Here is a 25111-nt window from a genome sequence, read left to right as displayed (position 1 = left end):
TTAGCAGAGTGTTATGACGGCCAAGAGATCGTGCTTTGTCAGCGGAGGAGGACATGCTGAGATGAACGAGCTCGACCATGCACTGGGAAAAGCCCGACTGCCTGAATCGATTGAAGAGGGTAGCCGCCATGGCAGAACTGACAGAATAAAGAAAATATTGAATAAGACAAACTCTAAACAAAAGGTGAACCAAACCGGTGACAGAGAAGCAACTCATATGGTTTTAAAGACAGAAATTAGACGAGTGTATAAGTGTAGACACGTCCTCACTATTACAGGTCGGAATGTATAACATGTCCATAAAAACGTGAAATAATGAAAGTAGCGGTAGCGTTAGTAAACAGATATAGTTAGAGATGTATGTAATTAGTTTAATTCTTTAACATTTATTAATCATATAAGGAAGCAAAATAGCATCCATATGACCAAAACCCTATTGAAACCATCACAGCGACACGAAAACTAGAAACAGCATCGAAAAGTCGATAAATTTGCGTCCAAATTCATCTCTACTACGTATAGACAACATTGAATTTGTAGTTTATGTATGCTCTCTGAAGTCGGAAGTGCATGAACTTGACTGACGTCAGTGCAAGGCTGTAAATAACGGCGGCCATTTTCGTATGGGCCACTCTGTATTTGGCAGGCAGCTGGAACGCTGTTAGCGGACGGGCAGGACGTGTGTGCGGATAGAAGTCACCTCGTGTGTGTCACAGAAATATTTTCAAAGTATTCGGCCTTGGGCTTGTAAATATTTCACACGTGACGGTCGAGAGAACTCCGAAATATTTTTAACTGTGCGGATGTAGAAAAATTAGCGTCAGGTGAACTACTCGGATGGGACTTGCAGTATTTTATGCGTGATGGTCTCAAAGACTCTGAAATATTTTCAGCGTGAGAACTCAGAGTAATTTCGGGTAAGGCGATTTAGTCTAAACTTTAAAAAACTGTTCTATAGTTAACTTTGAGAGTGATTAATACTTAGAACATCATTAATTTGCGATTACTTTGAAGTGTGCTGAAGCAACTTTTGTTTCGTGGGTTTTCAAAAGGTTAAGCGAACGCAACGTACTTAGTTCTTGCACTGACAAATGTCATTTTAATACAAAACTTTTGTGAAAACTTTGAAAGGACATTTGGCTTGTTTTTTCATCTGTAAACTCAATTTGTGAAAAGATTAAATCGCTGTGAGAATTGAATATTATTTAATCGCAGTTTCCTGCCTGAGTACTTATTAAACTTGTGAGGCACGCTATCCAAAGATCTTTAGTACGACGAGATTTATTACTTTGATAGAACGGGATCGATCCGAGTCGATCACGGCTCAGTGATCAAACACCTCGCTGCAATCTGGACGTCTCTTGGTAATGCTGACACCGGTTGGGGTACTTAAAGGTGTACCTCCGCCTGGCTCTTCGTCCACCCTACAACCCGGATTTCCCACCTTCCGACTTCCATCTGTTTAGCACGAACTCCGCTGGAAGCTGTACGTGGATGTCGTGGAGGGTATTGATGCAGCGAGATGTTGGCTCCGATATCTACCATTAGAATGGTACCATGCTGACATACAGGTCCTCCCAGTAAGGTGCTGTAAAGGCCGTCGCATTGAACGGAGATATTATTTCACCACTCTTTGTAGCCAAAATAGTGGGGAATAATATCGAGTGTCAGAATCATGAATAAAACCAACCAGCATTCACAACTCGTAAATAAACACTAACAAAGCGATCAGCTGTAGTAGACGCATAATACCACCAAGGGGCACTTAAGCGAAAACGAGGCAGATGCAAGAAGAGTAAGAAGAGTAAGAAAACTTCTTGAATAATAGCCACTTCGTTGCTCTTATGAGTAATTTATAATAATTTATTTATTTAACGAACAGTTTTGTAGCCTAGAAGTCATCAGGTCGGTTCTGTTAAATTAGTAAAGCAATCGCTGCAAGTGTGATCTGTCGGCCGGGGTGGCCGAGCGGTTCTAGGCGCTACAGTCTGAAACCGCGCGACCACTACAGTCGCAGGTTTGAATCCTGCCTCGTGTATGGATGTGTGTGATGTCCTTAGGTAAGTTAGGTTTAAGTAGTTCTAAGTTCTAGGGGACTGATGACCTCAGAAGGTAAGTCCCATAGTGCTCAGAACCTTTTGAACCATTTGAGTCAAGTATGATCTAATTGTAGTTACAGTCAATAGCGAGAAATACAGCAAATTTCCTACTTTTTAAACCATGGACTTAAAGTTGTCACATGGACGGAACCGAACACTCCTTGTCTAGAAATAAATGACGCAATTAGCAAATCATCTAGAAAAGAGACATTTCGGTCCATGGTTCCTCAAGCCTAACTGTTTTTAAAAACGATAAGAATCGTCAATAAATATCCGTCCAACCTAAAGTAATACAAGATCAATAATGGGCTAGAATACCCAGACAGAATTAAAAATTAAAAACGGGTGATAGTAGGCTGAACCCTACCGGTTAACCATTAGATCTGTGGTCATAATCCACCCAAAGTGCCTGAAACTTAATAAAAGTATGGGAAGTATCGACGGGAACCCGCTTAGCAGTAAAAACGGTATAAAGATGATAACTGATGGGGACATTTGTATGAAAATAGCACACCATAAATACAGCAGATCACAATTCTTGGAGGTGCAGGTGGGAAAGTACTCAGCTGTGGACTGAGTGAAGAGTCGTGTTCAGTGACAAAAACCGGGTCCACGAATGATCCATGGGGGAATGCGACATATAGAAATATTTGTAGACAAAAATGTTAGGATCCTGCCCCGAGTAACACAACAGAACGATTACAAGAAACCACGAGCAGAGAATAAGCATTTTTCTTATGGGAATTGAGCACCCGTTGGGAATAATTTTGGCAAAAATCGATTCAGAATATAAAAGCATGAATTTATTTTTTTAAGTCGTGATAACTTGACCTGTTGTAAGAAATAAGCATATTACTGAACATTTTTGTGAGCGACGGTAACATATTGCTTAAATAGTAAAGACCTGCCTAAACCATATTAACCCATTTTTGGTCTTACGTCGCATTAGGATGTACGGATATTTATTGACGGTTCTTGTACTTCTTTTTTTAAAAAAAAGTTTTGGCTTGCTTGAGGAACCATGGAACCATACTTTCTGTTTGCCTGACGATTCGCTAATTGCTCCATTTAATCATCGACAAGGAATATTGAGTCCCGCCCAAGTTGCTAATTTAATGCCGTGATTTAATAAGTAAATAATTTTCTCTGTTTCTCACTATTGAGCGTAACTATACTTAGGCCGCACTTGCAGCGAACTCTTTTTCTAATTTAACAGATTTAATCTGATAATGTGGCTTCCGGCGTACTAAACCGGTCGTTAAATAAATAAAATATTTACAAGAGTATCCAAGAGGTTATTATTCAAGATGCCTACCTACTGCTACGGTTGTCCCCCATACAAGATAGTGTGTAGCAAGTAAACTGTTAGTTATTCCAAAATCAATCCTCGTAACTGTCAATAGATTTACCCTATTGTGAGACAAGGTGAGTGCCTTCATGGAAAAATGTTTGGCATTGCCTACGAAACCACGAGTGTACCCAGACGCAAACGACGACCACAAGCGTTTTTCTTCGGGCTCCAAAAATATGGAAATCACATGAAGGGGAGATCGCCACAATTAATGTACAGCGGTACATGGACACTTCGCAAAAACTAAAGCACGTCATCAAGTCCAAACGCTCGGGAATGCTGACGGACGGCATCATTCTCTTGCATGATAATGACCTCCCACATGTTGTCAGGGCTGTTTCGACTACGATGCAGAAGTTTCGCTGGGAAGCCCTAACAGACACTCCGTACAGTCCCGATTTCTCCCCATGCGGTTACCACATTTTGGAGCGCTGTAGAAAGACATTTGTGGCCGTCGATTTGCTTCGGACGAAGAGGCGCACGCCTGAGTACAATCGTAGTCCAGTAAGAAACCGCAGTCATTTTTTATGAAGATATTGACCGTTCACAGTGGGATAGATGTATTAACAATTATGGAGATTACTTCTGAAGTAATAAACAGCTACTTAGTTTTTTACCATCTGTCCTGTTTTCATTTGACTTCCGCTTATACAACTGAAGCCTTGCTCTACAAGTCAAACAGAACTCTGGCGGAGGCTTTGTACGGAATGAAAGGTCACTGGAAAAATAATTAGTCTGCCATGTATAGTACTACGTTTTGTATCCATAATCGAGTTGCAGATCGTTGCTAGGACTCGTAATATAGTCAATATAACAAAAACGTGCATTATCCGAAGTATCGGAATACTCAGCATCCGATTTTTCACAGTTATTGGTACCTACCCACACTCAGGACGGAGTTTCGGACGAAGGAAATCCTTGTCTGGTGCCTTAGCATTTGGATAGGCGCCAAGCTCTGAACCCAGCAATGTCATTCCAGCCAGGCGAAGAGCGGAAGCCGCTAGCCTTGAGAGATGCACTGCTCCTAGTGTGTTAGTGGCAGTGATGATAAACCTGATAACCATGAATAGTCACTCACCCGACGCGGCGTAAATCACTCAAGGCGTCTCTCATAACTGAAAACCGTAACAGGGGCTGCAAGAGTTGAGGAACACATGATGCCCAAGAGAATTTGCACTTATCTATTTCTGTTACTGTATCTGTATTTTATTCTTAACACTATTTCGGTAGTGTTTCGCGTATTGTAACACAGAAGCCTGTTAGACTTACACTACTGCAGGGTAAGTGGTGGACGTAGTAAGATTTCTAGGAGGGGAAGTGGTGCACGATGTTCATTTCACAACTAGCGGCCGTAATTTATAAATGAAGCACAAGAACAGAAACCAAAATCTTGTCATTATTTCCAAACAGTGACCAATTTTTTGTACCTACTCGGGATATCGCATGTTAGATATCGTGTAAGGAACTATATAATTCCTCGCACAAGGTACTCTAGCAACTTCTTGGGTGGTACTAATGCACCATACAGTAGTAGTATCTGGATCGGATCTGTACAGTGTATGATTAAAAAATTCTTATTTCTGGAGTGTATCCACTATGGGAACAAATGGTACCGTGAAAGAAACAGTATCCGATCTCAGTATTTGAGAAACGTCAAACGTTTGAAGAGATTCTGAAAAATATAAGTTGAAGGGGTTTGGTTCGAAGATGCGAAATAGACTTAAAAATGGACAAAAAATGCGCTAGCTTACAGTTTACTTTCAGTACCGTGCCAAACCGCATTGAAGAAAGTACAGAACAGTTTTGCATTACCATAGTAATTTTACTTCTCATAACGATTTCGTCCACCCGTATGAATTTCATATGACCCGGCTTTCTTCCCTTATTATGCTTCTAGGTCCTTTCCTTCTTTAAACCTTTAGTCTTGCCCCCATGAACCATGGACCTTGACGTTGGTGGGAATACAGATTAGCCGTACCGTAGGTGCAACAGCAACAGAGGGGTATCTGCTGAGAGGCCAGACAAATGTGTGGTTCCTGAAGAGGGGCAGCAGCCTTTTCAGTAGATGCAGGGGCAACAGTCTGGATGATTGACTGATCTGGCTTTGTAACACCAACCGAAACGGCCTTGCTGTGCTCGTACTGCGAACGACTGAAAGCAAGGGGACACTACAGCCGTAATTTTTCCCGAGGGCATGCAGCTCTAGCGTATGGTTAAATGATAATGACACCCTCTTGGGTAAAATATTCCGGAGGTAAAATAGTACCCCATTCGGGTCTTGGGGGGGGGGGGGGTAAGCAGATTCAGATGGAGGGAGATGCAGAGGCTTGCGCAGGATAGTGTAACAAGGAGAGCTGAATCAAACCAATCTTTGGACTGAATACATCAACAACAACAAACATATATTTAGTCTTTCTTTTTTGTTTTCCGTTCCTTATCGAAATTCATTTTTTTAGTTTTTATGATCGTTTTCTTGTGCTCCGCATGCCAGATGCTTGTACTATCTGATGTACTCTTGAGTACTACTACAAGTTTCGTATATTTCCGCATTATTAAAGTCGTGTTAATCCCAATTATGACACAATTAGACAGGCAGGATTAATGGATTACACAAGTTAGGAGAGAAAGGGAACATGTTTTTCCTAATCAAATCATACGATAATCGTTGCAATGGTACAAATGGATTATTAAAAGAGTAACAGATAATGGAGATATAACTACTTCAGTACACCAGTGAGAGATAATAACAAAGCATCTGAGAATATTCAGCGAAGAAAACAGAAGATTTACCTTTTAGTTATCGTTTTGGGATGTAAGTCAACGCAGAATTAGGTGCCCACTGGTGGCGAAGAGGGTTCGTGACGCGCTAAGGGAAAGGCGAATGTGAAACTATTTTGCCGGTGGTACGGGTTGAAAATAGGCAAATTCACTGGTACAAGCGTTTAGGACAAGCTACATTTTGTTATTGGACGGCGCTTGTGAATGAGCATCTCGGAACCAGCGTAGCTTGTCGATTGTTCGCGTGCTATTATCGTGAGGATCAAGGGAACGTGGGTGTACTCCGATGAAACACAAGTAACTGACAAGGTAAACGTCTACTCCTCCTCACACAATACGGAGCTCACTGGCTTGTCCACACTGTAAAGTGGCAGATTCTACGACACAGTGCTGGCGCAGCAAAAAGAATTGAAATTTGCGGTTAGATCCTTTGGGACCAAACTGCTGAGGTCATCGGTCCCTAAGCTTACACACTACTTAATCTAACTTACGCTAAGGAAAACGCACACACCCATGCCCGAGGGAGGACTTGAACCTCTAACCCAGGGGGAGGGGGGGGGAGATCGAGGAGGGGGGAGGAACCGCAAGAACCGTGACAAGGCGCCCAAGACCGCGCGGCTATTCCGAGCGGCGCTGGTGCAGCCACAAGCCACAAGTGTTTCGGTGTACAGATTTCAGCGTATGATGTTGGGTATGATGCTCCGCAGTAGACGATCTCCACGCGTTAACCAAACGACATCGTCAATTATAAATTTTATTGGCAAGGCATCATCGATATTTGACAGAATGGGGCTGTGAGGAGGGGGGCGGGTTGGGGAGGGTGGCAGTGTTCGCTATGGGAGGCGTTAAAACCTGGCCATCCGTGGGATCTATGGTCGTAATGGAAGGCACCATGACAGGTGTGGACGACGTGAGCGTTACTGCGGACGTTACTGCGGACCACGTGCATCCATTTGTGCTTGATGTCTTTCTCGACGGCATTGGCATATTCCAAGAGGATGACTGTCGGTGTGACAAGGGCTGAACCGTGCTACAGTTCTTTGTGGAACGTGACAGTGGAATCATGTTGATGTGTTGACCTCCTGATCTAAGCCCGATGGAACACATTTTGGACCCTCCATGATATCAGACCACTGGCCTATACTTACCTGCATTGCGAGATATGTGTGTAGATATCTCCTGTCACATATACCTGGAAACCTACCAAGGACTAGCTGAATTCATGTCACGCAGAATCGCTGCACTATTGCGCTGCAAAAACGAACCAAGACGCTATTAACCAGGTGATCATAATGTGTTGGCTCCTCGTTGTATACGGAACAATGAGATCCGTAAATAAAAATAAAAGGACACGTAATGCAGGACCAAACTAAACGCAGTACGTTTTCTAAATTTACCTGGATGTAGTTACGTACGTCTTAAAATTTAATTTACATCTAATTCCTGAATCCCGTATAGCAGCTCATCAAACTGTTAATTACAGAATTACTCATACAAGCGAAATTGACATTGTGGGGAAGAGAGCCAGTCTCCATGTTGTTATTTGAGCTTTGTTTAGTTTCGAGGTTATAGACTGACTCAAACGATAACACGGAACTGGTCACCAGTAAAGCAGACGCATTAGATCTGCTGCGATACGTGCTACCCTTTGGAATACGTTGTAGAACTGTAGGCGACTCGTGTAACGTCATCATGGCATGAAGGTTCTAGGACCAACATATTTTACATGTAGTTTCTAATTTGTGCCTATCCTACTTGTCTTCCATCACGCAGTAAAATGAGAACTCAGTTGTCGCTTGAGCTCTACATCTGACGATCCATCCTCTTATTTGATTTGACGGTATTTCTTCTTCTTCTGTTTGGTAGCGGCGTAATCTATTAGTTAGCCTTTGACAGGACATTTTCTTCACACGACTTCATAATTTTGTCTACTTTTTCCATTCCGTACTTTTTTGTGATACATAGAACTGGTCTTAAGGACTCTCATACCTACAACACCAGTTATTTTCTTCAGAGACGTCTCTGGGTTTTCACCGATATTTATGCTTTACGTTGTCTCGTCGTGAAAGGTATGAAAGACACTAGCTTTGGGATACGTAGTGTTAGGTTTTTTACAGCTTACCAAAGTTTTCTGAAGTCTTTTTTTGGATAAATATAATGAGTGTAGTGATAATTACGAGTATGTTTTACAATAGATCCTACCTCTGATCCTTTGTTTGGGATGAAATCTTATCTATTTTGTTATATTTCCACGTACATCGTAACTGAATTAGTAAACTGAACCGAAGAACCTTCATTGTGAAAAGTATTGGCTAGTAAGCATCTTTAGTAGGGAAATAGACCCTTTTTAATCGTAATGTCCAACACCTGCTATATTAGTCCTCAGCTCGTGGTCTAGTACCTAGTACCTAGCTGCCTCCGAATCACGGGGTACTGGGATCGATTCCCTGCCGAGTTAAAGATTTCCTCTGCCCACGGACTGAGTGTTTGTGTTTTCCTTATTATTTCGTCATCATTCGTGACAGTGGCCGGATTGGATTGTGAAAAAATTGACTGTGTAAAAGTTAGGACTTTGTACGGGCGCTGATGACCGCGCAGTTGAGCACCCCACAAACCTATAATTGTGTATGTTGTAAAAGACACACTGTGTCAGCGAAGTAAGTCGGAGGCATGAAACAGTATTTTTCATCGTCGTCGTTTCTCTCTCTCTGTCTCTTTCTCTCTCTCTCTCTCTCTCTCTCTCTCACGCCATCTCTCACTCCACAGTTCTTTCAGTCCATCTCGATCTCTCTCTCTCTCTCTCTCTCTCTCTCTCTCTCTCATTCACACACACACACACACACACACACACACACACACACAAACTTTTCTTGTATTTTTTGCCGGCCGGTGTGGCCGAGCGGCTCTAGGCGCTTCAGTCCGGAACCGCGTTGCTGCTACGGTCGCAGGTTCGAATCCTGCCTCGGGCATGGATGTGTGTGATGTCCTTAGGTTAGTTAGGTTGAAGTAGATTTAAGTTCTAGGGGACTGATGACCTCAGATGTTAAGTCCCATAGTGCTCAGAGCCATTTCAACCGTTTATATTTTCTCTTTCTCATGTCGTAATCTTACTTCTTTCCGACACCCCATTCCCCCCTCCTCTTTCTCTCTCTCCTTCTTTCTATCTATTTTTCTCCTTTTGCTCTTTCTCTCTAACCAAACTACAAGTCAGATATCATGCCATGATGACACGATGTCTGCACTTGTTTGTTTGCAGCATTTCCGTACAGGCGCTATGAACCACGTGACCACAGAAATATGCTCCATGCATCTTATTGTTGACAATCGGAAATAATACGATATCGATAGGCTTCTGAAGAAGGGCATTAAGTGTCTGAAACTGGTTAAGAAATTAAATTTGTTTTATGCATTTGGTTGCTGATTATTTCTATACAGGGTGGTCCATTGTTCGTGACCGGGCCAAATATCTCACGAAAAAAGCGTCAAACGAAAAAACTAAAAAGAACGAAACTTTTCTAACTTGAAGGGGGAAACCAGATGGCGCTATCTATCATAAAGCGAAAGAAGGGGTCCAACTAAAACATTCATATTTCTTTACGTACTACACGAATATGTAATAAAAAATGGGGGTTCCTATTTTTAAAAAACGCAATTGATATCCGTTTCACCTATGGCAGAGCCATCTAGCGGGCCAACCATAGCGCCATCTGGTTTCCCCCTTCAAGCTAGACGAGTTCCGTTCTTTGTAGTTTTTTCGTTTGATGCTTATTTCGTGAGATATTTGGCCCGATCGCTATCAATGGACCACCCTGTATATACAACTACAGTTGCTGAAGACGGATAAAATATATTATTCATTTGACTATTGTATGTTATATTATGTTATGGTAACAGGGGACCTACAAACGACGGAGAGGCTCCGTCCCCGCCGCAGCCGCAGTGGTCCACAACCCCACGACGACTACCGCAGTCCACTTCACCCCTCCGCCGCCCCACACCGAACCTAGGGTTAACGTGCGGTTCAGCCCCCGGTGGACCCTCCAGGGAACGTCTCACACCTGACGAGTGTAACCACTATGTTTGCGTGGTAGAGTAGTGGTGGTGTACGCGTATGTGGAGAAGTTGTTTGCGCAGCATCGCCGACATAGTGTAGTTGAGGCGGAATAAGGGGAACTAGCCCGCTCCTTCCCGCCCGGAAATGACTATTCTAGGTACACTATTACTTGGCTAAACCCTTTTAAACCATTGTCTGGATAGCTTTCCAACTACTGTATGACCGATTTTCCTTCCATTCTAAATCAAATGGCCTGTAAGTGAACATACAAGCCTCGATCGTGCAACGGTCTTTTGAACGGGCGCTAGACGCACCTAGTTCGATTCAGGGGTGTAGCTGACGGCTGTAGCATTGAAGATTAAAGCTACACGATCACGTTACCTGCTGCGTATGACTCGAGACTTCATAAACGCGAAGTTCGTGGAAAGGCTGGTAGGCAGCTGTGCAGAGCAGACCTCGAAGGCCCACCTCGGTGAACAGGCGGCGCGACAAGTGCGGCTGGGAGCGTGGCACGTGTCCCTAGACGAGCGCAGCTGGCGAGGCGGCGGCGAGGCGTGGGCGGGCCAGTGGCGCGGCGAGGCGACCCGCTGAGGTCAGCCGCTAGCAGCGGCCGGCCAGGCTGTCCATTGAGTTTGGGAGGAGAGCCGGTCGCCGTGAATGGACGCGCCGCCTCAATGAACCGCGCCTCGCCTCGCCTCGCCTCGGCTCACGGCCCGCGTGGGCGTCGCACGCTCTCTGGCCGCCTCCGCCTACTCCTGCCGCTACTCCTCTACACCTCCTCCTCCTCCTCCTCCAACGGCGGCCGAGCTCTGGCGCCGACGCCCGCGGGATTTGTGGCCTGTCGCCAGTTTCTCACCTGGGCCGTGGCGTTGCGCCGCGCCGATAAATATCGGTCGCTTCAAGGATACGCTAACATACGGTGCACGCTCCGATCCTCCGTCCTAACAAGGCTCGGCCGTTCTCTTCCGTAGACCGATGACCGGCCCTTAGCGACAAACACATTCTTCTCCCCTTCTCCGCTTACTGGTCCATCATGAAGGATCGGGTTTCATCAGAACTCACTCCAGGTATCAACTATCTTCTCCATATCCATCACCCGCCCACAAAACTAATTTCGTTCACGTTATCCCACACTGCAATTTTGCGCTTTCAATGATTAAATTGTATTGTAAATGGTACTGGTTGTAAACTCCACAATGGACTCGTATTCGGGGGAACGACGGTTGAAACCCGCGACCGGGTATCCAGATTTAGGTTTTCTGTGATTTCCCTAAATCGCTTCAGTAAAATGCCGGAATGATTCGCGCCACGGCCGATTTCCTTCCCTACCCTCGACGCAATCCAAGCTCGTGCACCGTCTCTAATGACCTCAATGCCGACGGGACACTAAACCCAATGATCTTTCCTTCGTTCCTTGTACTCTCCATTTGAGCCTTCGAGTACGATTGTAGTACTGATTACAATAGTTAATGGTAGCACGATGAGAAGATACAAGTTAAGATCTAGTCGCACCATGGCCACTGAAATACTACACTACTGGCTATTAAAATTGCTACACCAAGAATAAATGCAGATGACAAACCGGTATTCATTGGACAAATATATTTTACTAGAACTGACATGTGATTACATTTTCACGCAGTTTGGGTGCATAGATCCTGAGGAATCAGTACCCAGAACAAACACCACTGGAAGTAATAACGGCCTTGATACGCCTGGGCTTTGAGTCAAACAGAGCTTGGATGGCGTGTACAGGTACAGCTGCCCATGCAACTTCAACACGACACCACAGTTCATCAAGAGTAGTAACTGGCGTATTGTGAGGAGCCAGTTGTTCGGCCACCATTGGCCGGACGTTTTCATTTGGTGAGAGATCTGGAGAATGTGCTGGCCAGCGCAGCAGTCGAACATTTTCGGTATCCAGAAAGGCCCGTACAGGACCTGCAATATGCGGTCGTACATTTTCCTGTTGAAATGTAGGGTTTCGCAGGGATTGAATGAAGGGTAAAGCAACGGATCGTAACACATCTGAAATGTAACGTCCACTGTTCAAAGTGCCGTCAATGCGAACAAGAGGTGACCGAGACGTGTAAACAATGGCACCCCATATCATTACGCCTGGTGATACGCCAGAATGGCGATGACGAATACACGCTTCCAATGTGCGTTCACGGCGATGTCGCCAAACACGGATGCTACCATCATGATGCCGTCGATGCGAACCCAGGTTCGTCCTTGAGTACACCATCGCAGATGCTCCTGTCTGTGATGCAGCGTCAAGGGTAGCCGCAGCCATGGTCTCCGGGCTGTTGGTCTATGCTGCTGCAAACGTTGTCGAACTGTTCGTGCAGATGGTTGTTGTCTTGCAAACGTCCCCATCTGTTGACTCAGGGATCAAGACGTGGCTGCACGATCCGTTACAGCCATGCGGATAAGATGCCTGTCATCTCGACTGGTAGTGATACGAGGCCGTTGGAATCCAGCACGGCGTTCCGTATTACCCGCCTGAACCCACCGATTCCATATTCTGCTAACAGTTATTGTATCTCGACCAACGCGAGCAGCAATGTCGCGATACGATAAACCGCAATCGCGATAGGCTATAATCCGACCTTTATCGAAGTCGGAAACGTGATGGTACGCATTTCTTCTCTTTACACGAGGCATCACAACAACGTTTCACCAGGGAACGCCGGTCAACTGCTGTTTGTGTATGAGAAATCGGTTGGAAACTTTCCTCATGTCAACACGTTGTAGGTGTCACCACCGGCGCCAACCCTGTGTGAATGCTCTGAAAAGCTAATCATTTGCTTAACACAGCATCTTCTTCCTGTCGATTAAATTTCGCGTCTGTAGCACGTGATCTTCGTGGTGTAGCTATTTTAATGGCCAGTAGTGTATTTACTACCGGGTATTAAACTGTGGCTAAATTCTTTGTGTTTGCATTCATTGATTTTATTTGGTGACTGTGTTGACGCCTAGCTCAAGGTAGATCTCCTTATGTTTTGATTCAGATACGTTTTACAGCACATCACAGTAAGGGTTATAGGAAAATAGAGAATATCTCGCATATAATTCCAATTACACCCATTCGTGTGAGCTCATGAAGAATTGCGAGAGTGATGGAATGGAAACATTTGTGGTCCTCTACTCCTTAGGTGGCAAACAGAGAAATTAAACAGCAATCAGATTCTTATTCAAGCAATTTTAATGAATTCTTGCCGCCAGAGGCCCCTCCAGTGATAGGTAGTAAGAAAATTTTCCAGACGACCTTCTGCTCATTTCGGTTGTCTCTCCCGCCACTTAATAATAACATGTAGATCTCAGTGATTAATCTAAACAGTGTTTTCCATGCTAATGAGTGTTGAGTGAAATGAGCAGTATTCGACATTTCTTTGTAAATCCCCGTTCCCCTTTTCTTAATAATCTGACGCTCTTATAGCTATTATAGGAGACCGCATCAACTCGCCACTGAGAACCAAATTTGTAACAAAGTAAGTAAATGATTTCAGAAGTTTTAACTCAAGTAAATGCTGTTATCAGAAGTTTAACGTAAATAAATGCTATTATACGAAATCTTATACAAGACTAGAAAACTTTTGTGATGTAAGATATAAATACGATTTTTTTATCTGATTTCCTGTAGTGCTCTGGACGATAGTAACTTCCAGTCATCTTCTCTTAACTGAATCCAATAATAATAATAATAATAATAATAGTAATAGTCAAATGCAGTAAAAACAAAATGATAAGTGATTAAAATTGGCAAAAGCAAGAACTCACCCGCCCCCCTCTTTATTCTGCTTGTTCTAGCTATGCACAGGTCGAGGGTCGGTTATTATCAGGGGCCTACATTAATTCTGAGTAAAAAAACCAATGGGAATTCAATTACTAGCTTTTGCTTTACTTATTCGGGCTAATAGCAATGATAAATGTAAAATCCTAGACCACTACAAACGGAAAGAGTTAGTCTTAGTTTTATAATCAGAATAATTAAAAAGTTAAATAAGAACCCCATACAACACATAATAAAATAAATGAGAGGCAGTAACGGATAATAATCTGTAAGTTTCTTAAGTAAAGGCTAAATGGAAACAAGTATGGAACAAGTATTCAAGTGTGTCCGAAAAGTCCCCGTATCCACATGTCAAAACAGGATAGGACAATTCAAAATTAATATAACAATTACTAACGGTCATAAGTATTTATTGCAACGCACTATATCGCTGACAGTGACAGAGAATGTCACTGAAAGCTCACAAATTTTATTTATGAGTACGTAATGGGTATTCTATATACAGTCCGATCAAAAGTATCTGGTCACCCTACGAAAGGGGGATTTGACCACTACACTGCAAGAGAGGCGGACCCTTCAGTATAAAAGAAGTGAGGAGTGTTGCGTTCTCAGTAGACATGCAGTAACAGCAGAATGGATTGGCAGCAGAGCTCAATGACATCGAACTTAGACTAGTCACTGAGTGTCACCTATCAGACCCACCAGGCTCATTTCAACATTGTTGGTGATTTGGTTGTCAAGTGGAAACGTCAAGAAACGACTACTAAACCAAAACGAGGCAGATGTCACTCGCTGACGGAATGGGTGGGCCGAGCATTGCGCAGAGTGGTTGTAAAGAATTGTATCAGACCAGCGGAAATAATCAGTCGTGAGTTCCAACGTGCTTTCAGCAGTCCTGCTAGCACAAGTACTGTGCGTAGGGAATTAAAAATAAAGGGGTAGTATGGTTGAGCAGCTCCTCGTAAGTAACACATTTCTGTACTCCATGCTAAGCAACGCTTGAGGTGGTGGAAAGAGATATGACAAAGGACAGTGGATGCCTGGAAACGAGTGATTTGGTGAGTCACGCTATACTCTGCACCAATTCGATGGAAGGCTTTGGGTTTGGATAATATCTGGAGAACTTTACCTGTGGTGCCACACAATGATGAACGGAGGAGGTGATATTACGATATGGGGTTGTTTCTCGTGGTTAGAGACACGTTGATTCTTTGTGTCAGCAAGACACTACAATCTGTCATAAAGCAACAACTGTGAAGAAACGACTTCTGGACAATAGCATTCCTGAAATGGAGTCGGCTGGTCAGAGTTGTGACCTGAACCCAATCAACACCTTTGAGTTCAAACTCGACTTCGCTGCAGATCTTTTCATCCAACATCTGATTTCGGCTCTTGAAGAAGAATGGGCTACCACACCTCCATCAGAGACATTCAGACATCTCTTTGAAAGTGTCTCGAACGGAGTTCAAGCCGTCGTATGGCAAATGGTGGGCACTCTCCATATTAATGCCCATTAATGGGTGTCGGATAATTTTGAGCAGATAGCGTATGATCCTCCCTGGTCACTTGAATCTTTATTCACTGCTGAATAAGTCGCTAAGCAGTTATTCACTTTGCTGTTCAGAAGTGATTTATTAACGTATTTCGGGCTTGGCCACACAGACAACAGGTAAGCGATAATGCACTCCACGCCAAATATTTTGAAGCATATGTGAAGCCACCGACTCTGTCACATTGTAAGTTCTGGAAATGTTTTCGGCAAAGGACGCACATACATGTGGTCTTCAATGTAACCCCATAAAACTAAATCCATAGATGTCACGTCCGGGGATCCAGGTGTTGAAGATTAGAACACAGTGTCGTCACGTCTGGTGCGACTGATCACATGTTTGGGGGATACTGATTTAAAAAATGTGCCGATTCCATCCCCCATTCTGTTGTAAGTTTATAGCTTCCTAATGTCATATGCGAATGACATCATTTGGAGGTGCTTAACTACATAGCTGACGAAATCTTCCTGAACTTTTCACTAACATTTTTCGCAGGCGCTAGCTGTATCCATGACATAGTTTCATATTTTGCTTTTATAGATATACTGACCTGGGCCAAGGCTATAGCTCGCATCTGCAGTCTCTTGTTTACTTCTTAAACGTTTATATTCCTGATTCAGTCGGTGAATCACTTTGATGTCTTATGGCACTAAATCTTACAGAAATAAACCAAATTTTTATACTGAACGCTAGTTACCTTTTGTAGTTTGATGAATCCCTTCATTAATATACCTGTGTGAGGTGCGGAACCCGTAATTACACGCTTAATTGAGTCATCCCCAGTCATTTTTATTTTGTAAGACATTATCCATTTTGCGAGATAGTTTCACTAAATTTTGGATGAACTTATGGGGAACTTCTCGTTCGTGTAGGTCACTTGGTATGGGATCCTTAGCATCTTAGGTGTATGCCAAACATCTCAACCGACACCTCACACATTGTCAAAACAGGCCATGTACTGGACGTAAGAAAATGCGAGATAAAGTTTGTGCTTACTATAACGGATTTTGTCGTGGTTTACCAATAAGAGATGGCACAGGGAAGGACACAGACAATCTCTCCCACTACATGATAGATCTCTAGCCGGACCAACCAAAACCTTGCGCATATGTATGTGTAAGATCTGGCCCCTTCTACCGAAATAATTACTGTGAGCCTATCACAGAACCCCTTACCAAGATTTGAACAAAAATTCCTGCACAGCACGGTAGCACTCAATGGCTGGTCCCACACTCTGAAGCTGTGTTTTCACCTGGTCTTCGGACCTCATCTAGCTAAAAGGGATTTCTTTTAGTTTTTTCCACAATGTAGTTTTATGGCACACAGTCCAGCCTCTGGGATACTCTTGCCGTACAGACACGGCAAACTGTTATTTCCTGTTCTACGCCGGCAGGAAAATGGCTTTCAGCACCAAGCAACTGTACAACACTCCTGTCCTCCTAAGTTAACTCCCCTGTCACAAGCCAGCAAAAATCCCCCAGCGCTACAGAAATAAAAGGTATCCCTCATCATATTAAGAGGAAAAGATATGATGAACTAATTAGCAGTACGGTCACTAGCGGTAGAAACTATTGTCTGCAATTATCATGCAGTATTGAAGATTATACTACATCAAGATCTGCATATTAAATTCTAAAATAGGTTACTGGACAGTTAGGGCATAAACTTTCAGTAGCATCACCTCCTCACCTTGTTTAAAATGGATGCCAATGAAGTTGTACTGAGGTTTATCTGTAGCACATGTTCATCAAAATAACTTTCCTTTTTGGCCTATGGGTACTCTTCGACTGATAAGTTTCATGCCACATATAACTGGAGGAAAAGATTTTTCTGGTACCAAAGGGACAACTCACACTCACAGATACTGGTGCAAGGGTAAATTTATTTGGAAAACGTTTAATTAAAAGGGAAACGTCAGCTAAAACAATATCTCACACACATATCAATTGCTTTTACAATATTTATGAATGAAGCCTATACCTCGATGACCTCTCACATATGTGGACGGTTTATTTTCAAAGTTAAACCACCTGAAATCAATTTAAAGTTTGTTAATACATCCAGCTTACTGTATCACAATAACAAATTATTCACTCCTTTAGAAACACATCCTACTACATGGTGGTATCCTCATATAACAAGAAGACTCACAAAAATAAAGTGACATATATAAAATTACATACGTTTGATAACAAAAACATTAGAAAAGGAAAATGTTTCTATATGATTAAGTGAAAGTATAAATATGTAAAATATTAAAACAAATCATCATGGCTACATCCAGATGTGTATTTATGAGAGCATGCTGAAAATTAATGTTATTAACATTCTACATATTTGTTCTTCATATCCACAGATTTGTTTCTCAGCGCAGTCACACTGGTGATGAACACCTTTCTCACAGCGAGAGACCTGTTGGTCATTCCGTCACTTGGCTTTATTGATGGAGCCACAACCTCGCCTCTACTGACACCGCTGCATCACTATGAAAATGAGGTCCTTGAAGTTGTTCCTTATGTTTTGGAAACAGACAAAACTCAGATGGGGCCCAGTCGAGACTGGATGGAGAATGATTGATGACACTGACCCCCAGGGCATCACATTGCTGCAAATGGCGCAGCACTGGTGTATGGTCTGGTATTATCATGCTGAATGGGATGGTGCCAATTGTGTGAAAGAACTCTTCGAAATCGAAACTCGACGACAGAATCCTGTTTTTCATTCATTGTCCTAGTTACGCTACACGCCACGATGTTATATGCTATAATTCAGAGCCCTCTGGCGGCAGAAGGCTGGATGTGAGAAGTCATGAAGAATAAAGATGTATAATGTTAATAAACATCTACATGCACATCTATATGGATACTCTGCAAATCACATTTAAGTGCCTGGCAGAGGGTTCATCCAACCACCTTCACAAATCTCTATTATTCCAATCTCGTATAGCGCGCAGAAAAAATGAACACCTATATCTTTCCGTATGAGCTCTGATTTCCCTTATTTTATCGTGGTGATCGTTCCACTCTATGTAGGTCGGTGTCAACAAAACATTTTCGCGTTTGGAGGAGAAAGTTGGTGATTGGAATTTCGTGAGAAGATTCCGTCGCAACGAAAAACGCCTTTCTTTTAATGATTTCCAGCCCAGATCCTGTATCATTTCTGTGACACTCTCTCCCATACTTCGCGATAACACATACCGTGCTGCCTTTCTTTGAACTTTTTCGATGTACTCCGTCAGTCCAACCTGTTAAGGATCCCACACTGCGCATCAGTATTCTAAAAGAGGACGGACAAGCGTAGTGTAGGCAGTCTCCTTAGTAGGTCTGTTACATTTTCTAAGTGTCCTGCCAATTTAAGTTGTTCGTAATTGTAATAGCTAGGTATTTAGTTGAATTTACGGCTTTTAGATTAGACTGATTTATCGTGTAACCGAAGTTTAACTAGTTCCTTTTAGTACTCATGTGGATGACCTCACACTTTTCGTTATTTAGGGTCAACTGCCACTTTTCGCACCATTGAGATATTTTTACTAAATCGTTCTGCAGTTTGTTTTGATCTTCTGATGACTTTATTAGTCGATAAACGACAGCGTCATCTGGAAACAACTGAAGAAGGCTGCTCAGATTGTCTCCCAAATAAAGTTTGTTTTATTTTAAAAGCATTAAGAACTTTCACATAAAAAATTCTGAGGTATTACTTTTCAGCACACCCTCATACAAAGAAGACATCTTTAGTGTTAAAAACAAGAAATACTCATATATCTGCACTTGTGTCACGGCATAAACAGTTTGAGGTCCACATTTCTGAATAATTGTCGTAAATGTGGTGTCAACATTCGCAGTCTCATACAAAATAAAATCATTATTATATCATTTCGCTGGTAATAATAGACCGTAAGATTAAAAACTTATGCAAACTGCCCCACCGCTGGTTGTGCGTGACTTAAATCAACTAAATAACATAAGGTTACAAAGGCAAACAAATTGCAACAACGCTGATGTTGCGTGACAGAGTCATTCTATGAATTAGTTACTTTTACTTGGAAGTGAATCCTAGACAAAAATGAAAACAATAACATAGGCCCCAGAAACTCTGCGAATTCTACTAAGGCTGTACCTGCTCTTCCACCACTTCGAAAATTAAACTGTGAGCGATGCTGACCCCGCTGGCTTCTCTTCTCTCGTTGGTTTTCTTTAATTGGCCTTTCAGAAGGTTTCAATAGGAAGGTGTTCAGGTATCGAGGGCTTCAATTAGTCTCTACTCGAATTAAATTAGGTGATGGGTCTTACTCCATTTGCTGTATTTCACAAGATCTGTTGGTGGACATTCTGTGCAGTAGAGGCACGCGACAGGGCAGCTGCGTGTGGCCGCATCCACCGGGTTCCAGGAAGGCCGGGCACAGGCGACAATACCGGTGGTCAGTGGTACTCTCATCCAAAGGTTCCCTTGCGCCTTCTCTCTGTCGGAGGGAAGGCAAAGAGGATTGCATGGAATCTGCCAGCACGACGTCGTGGTCCCTGGGCCAGAGCGGTCGGGCTTTGTATCGCTGCGTTCTTAGAATCGCGCCTCAGTGACAGGGAGTTGTCGGTTAAGCTGGCGCCTCACGTAGGCACAGTGCCAATCACTCTTACCAATCTACGATTTTCCCGTGTGCGCTATAAATCAACAATCTCATTGGCTGACAGCTGGTGATGCTTGTTGACGTAACAAGGCGCTGCTAGTTTTTGGTGGCAAACCTGTGAACAGGAATAGGATTTTTCGTAGTGTTTTGGAGGGGTTGGTGCGGCAGTTTCTACACTTGCGGTTGGCGCTAACATCCGCAACCGGTCAGTGTTGGCAGTCATGCGACTTTGAGAGTTTAGTGCATCTTAACGTTTTCTGAGTTTGTGTAAAGAACGAAGTTTCTCGTGGGACTCTGTTCCGGACTGCTGGAGAGAGAAGTTGTAAATTAGAGACCGGAGATCAGTCGAGTTAAGAGTATTCACTGTCTCGCTAGCATGAACAGAGCACTGATTTGGGCCACCGGTCAGCGTAACTCAGATTCAATATCACGACTTATCGGAACATCGTCCATGGCCGCGGCTCGTCAGGGTGGTTGAACATGGGTGGAGGTGGTCACATTAATGCGACTGGACTGCGTTACCGATGTTGCATTTGTTTTGGGAATTTTCATGTAACTTCTTTGCAATACTTGAAAAATGTTCACTCACATAGCTTCCCAACACTGTGAAATATCTTTTTAAACGTGTTAGTACTTTCTTTTACAATAAATTGTGTTGATATTTATGTTTGCACACAAAATTTTGTTTATTTTTGTACTCGAGACTTTATGTAGAAGTTCTGTTAATTTATTGCGAAAATTGCCCACAATACCGCTGGAAGATCGATACACACGCAAAATGATAAATTTATTTTTGATACCAAATCCTTCTAATTCGATATCTGACATTTTAAAGTGTTTGTTTTCGCTTCCTGTACTGTGGTATAAACATTTCTGTAACTCCGGGCCTACATCTCACCCATGGATACTACTTAGCAGCAGCAATTTGTTCTCCCTAACACAATGCACGTTCCTAGGCTACCTGATCTGTGTTCCACACTTCCTCCTAAAGTCCTGTGTGAGGCTCATCACCACTTAACTCTGGCAGAGGTAGATACCTGTTTTTATTGTTGATAGTAACACTATCAGATCGTGTTCTTTGTTTCTGTACCTTCCTAGTAACTGTCTGTTCTCAACAATCCTCTTACCCTCAATGTTATTTGATAAGGATCAGCTCCTTCCCTGCTATCTCCAACTGTGCCTGAGGGGCACAGATTTCCACTCTCTCCTCCTCAATCAAAACGTTCCTTCTGTATACTCAACGATTCCAGGAGAGCGCCTCTTCCACAAATTTCTCCCCACTGCATACTCCCGCCACCTCCAGTGAAAATATTTCCTACAAGGCTGACAACACTTACTCACTACCCTAAAACAGCCCCTACACTTCACAATCACGCTCAAGTTCGAAAGAAAAATTAAGTTTAACTTTGAAGAATAAACCACGCTTGTCAGGGACGCCGGACTGGCTACGTTGGTAATGAAGTGCTTCAACAATATCACTTTAATTTATGGAGCCCTTTTGTGATTGAGTTGTCTTGGTTTTTAACGGCTAAAAAGGAATACTAGCTGAGTACATAGTGCAGAAGTCGTTGGTTTAAATCTCAATAACGGTGACTTTTTTTTAGTTTTAATTACATTATGGGGAGGGGGGTACACACTGTTGTAAAAAAATAAATTGGTAGACCCTTATAAAGGTTTCAAATTCACTCAAGATTTATTGTTACAACAGTGCAGAAGAAGTTCAAGAAACGATTACTTTAGAAATCTGTAGTAGAAGTAGTTGTGAGGTACCAGGTGTCGACCCACGCAGAAACTCCCATGGGCAACAGTGCAGGAGCTGACTCTAGTACCTAGTCCATTATACAGACAGCGAATACTCTCCTAGAATACGTTATGCCATGCCTGCTCGGCCTGTTCACGTAGTTCTGCAGGAGTTGTTGGTTGGCGAGTCACACAGTCACTTGTCGTCCCATCATATCCAACACGTGCTCGACTGAAGACAAGTGAGAAGATCGTGATGGCCAAGGAAGTTGATGCACGTCTCCTAGAGCACGTTGTGTTTCACTGGCAGTTTGTGGACGAGCATTATCCCGTTTGAACAATTTATCGCCTTCCCGTTGCAAGAACGGCACAAGAAGGGATCTAACAATGTTCTCCACATACTGGGCGCTGATTAGCCTCATCTCTAGAAACACCAAAGGTGAACGAGGATTGTAGCTCATCGCACCCCGAACCACGAGGCCTGAGGTGGTGACAGCGTTGTTGGACGAATGCTCTGTAAGAGACACCATAACCAGGTCTCCATCATACGCGAAAACGACTATCACTTACGTGCGCCCAGGATCTGATTTCACCACAGAAAGCCACGCGCGGCATTCCGTCTTCCAAGTGACCTTCGGGCACCACCAGTCGAGCAGTGCATGAGTGGAAGACGGGTTGTCCGTACCCGCAGACCCACTGCTAGTAACCGATTGGCAACAGTTCGTGTTGACACTTCTGGTTTCAGAAGCCCTCATATATGTGCTGTGGTAGCTGTACGATCTTCCATTGCTGCTCTTACAATACGACGATCCTGGTGGATGTCTGTGCTGCGTGGACGTCTAGAACCTCGCTTACGGGTGTGAGAATGCCCACGTGAGCACTCAAAATGGTTGAAATTGCTCTGAGCACTATGGGACTTAACTTCGGAGGTCATCAGTCCCCTAGAACTTAGAACTAGTTAAACCTAATTAAACTAAGGACATCACACACATCCACGCCCGAGGTAGGATTCGAAGCTGCGACCGTAGCGGTCGCGCGGTTCCAGACTGTAGCGCCTAGAACCGCTCGGCCACTCCGGTTGGCTGTGAGCACTCATACCAATGCTGTTGCACAACTGACGGATTACATGCAATTTCCGTGGCAATGCTCCGAAAGTGCCATTCCGCCACTCAGAAGGCCACAATTTGATCCATTTCAAGCTAGCTCAGTTGCCTGCAGAAAGCACGAGCGCATCGATACGGCATGGCTGCCCTCTTGCTTCACACGATTGCGCCACGCTGAGCCTTCTGGCTATGAGAATTCCCTATTGAAGAGTAGGCCCAAATGGCGCACCGATGACTACGTCACTACCCTATCTGTCGGCGGACGTCATTGAAAACACTGTCAGTACATTTGCTTTCCCTCAGATGGCTGATGACGATGATGATATTTGGTTTGCGGGGCGCTGAACTGCGCGGTTATCAGTGCCCCGTCCGCCCTGATAGCTCAGTGGTCAGCGTGACGGACTGCCGTCCTATGAGCCCGGGTTCGATTCCCTGCTGGGTCGGGGATTTTCTCCTCTCAGGGACTGGGTGGTGTGTTGTCTTCATCATCATTTCATCCCCATCCGGCGCGCAGGTCGCCCAATGTGGCATCGAATGTAATAAGACCTGCACCAAGGCGGCCGGACCTGCCCCGTAAGGGGGCTCCGGTGACGATGACGCCAAACGCTCATTTCCATCAGTGCCCGACAGATTCCCATCTTTACACAGTCCAGACTCAACACTTTCACGAATGATGATGAAATGATGAGGACAACACAAACATCCAGTTCCCAAGCGGAGAAAATCCCCGACACGGCCGGGAATCGACCCCAGACCTCGTGATCGAGAGGCAGCAATGCTAGCCACTAGACCTCTAGCTGTGGACCCCAGGAGGCAGCATATGCCGTATAGAACAAAATCGACGTCGTCTTTCCAGATGTACTAATGTTTTTCGTCAATGTATATTCAAATTTGGAAATGAGAACAAATATCTAACGATTTGAAACTTCCTGGCAGATTAAAACTGTGTGCCGGACCGGGACTCGAACTCTGGACCTTTGCCTTTCGCGGGCAAGTGCTCTACCATCTGAGCAACCCAAACACGACTCACGCCCCGTCCTCACAGCTTTACTTCTGCCAGTACCTTGTCTCCTACCTTCATAACTGTGAGTCGTGCTTGGGTAGCTCAGATGGTAGAGCACTTGCCCTCGAAAGGCAAAGGTCCCGAGTTCGAGTCTCGGTCCGGCACACAGTCTTAATCTGCTAGGAAGTTTCATATCAGCACACACTCCGCTGCAGAGTGAAAATCTCATTCTGGAAATCTAACGATTTACTGGTTTCTGATAAGAACCGTCGTTTTACTTATAAGAATGTAGCCGAGCGCGTTAACGTACCGCTTCCGGGACATGGGAAACGAGCCTGACCTGGATCGGATCTCCCTTGTGGATTAACGACTCGACTCGCGTTGGGGAGAACGACCCTGATTTACTTTTTTCGCGATTTCCCTAAATCGGTTAAGGCAAATGCCGGGATGGTTCCTTCAAAAGGTCACGGACGCTTTCCTTCTTCATCCTTCCCTAATCGGAGCTTGTGCTCGGTCTCTAATGAGCTCGTTGCTGACGGGACGTTAAACACTAATCTCCCCGTCCTACTCCCTCGCGGATTAATCTCTGGGGCTGTTGAGCCGACCGTCCAGATACGGTTTTAGGCAATTTCCTCCATAGCACTAGGCAGATACCGGTCTGGTACCCACGTCACATCTCTTTTCATTTGTCTTCTTTCTTACTACTACACTCATGCTCATAAATTAAGGATAACTGCAGAATGTGGTGCCACATTACGTGACACTACACAAAACTGAGGTTCAGGGCACTCTCTTGTCCTAGGGGTGGGAAATTGCCCCTAAAGGCGGAAGAAAAAGCAATGATCAACGACATGAGTATGCAGAAGGCAATGGATACCACTGCATTAAAGACACGTAACGTGTATCCACAGGACATGTGGCCTGTAATTGAAGAAGTGTCATGATGATCTCTCCATTGGCAAAAGATTCCGGAATAGTCCCCCATTCGGATCTCCGGGAGGGGACTGCCAAGGGGT

The 25111-nt window shown here is 43.9% G+C and overlaps 1 non-coding gene across 1 annotated transcript; it reads left to right on the top strand.

The window, feature by feature from the left end:
* Nucleotides 1-24185: 24185 nt before the first annotated feature.
* Nucleotides 24186-24260, top strand: Trnas-cga. The gene has a single exon. It is a non-coding gene; the product is annotated as a tRNA-Ser (tRNA).
* Nucleotides 24261-25111: the final 851 nt, after the last annotated feature.

Source organism: Schistocerca piceifrons, chromosome 1 (assembly GCF_021461385.2).
Source record: "Schistocerca piceifrons isolate TAMUIC-IGC-003096 chromosome 1, iqSchPice1.1, whole genome shotgun sequence".
Taxonomy (NCBI): Eukaryota; Metazoa; Arthropoda; class Insecta; order Orthoptera; family Acrididae; genus Schistocerca; species Schistocerca piceifrons.
Note: the sequence above shows the minus strand (reverse complement) of the source record. Positions and strands in the feature narration are given on the sequence as shown.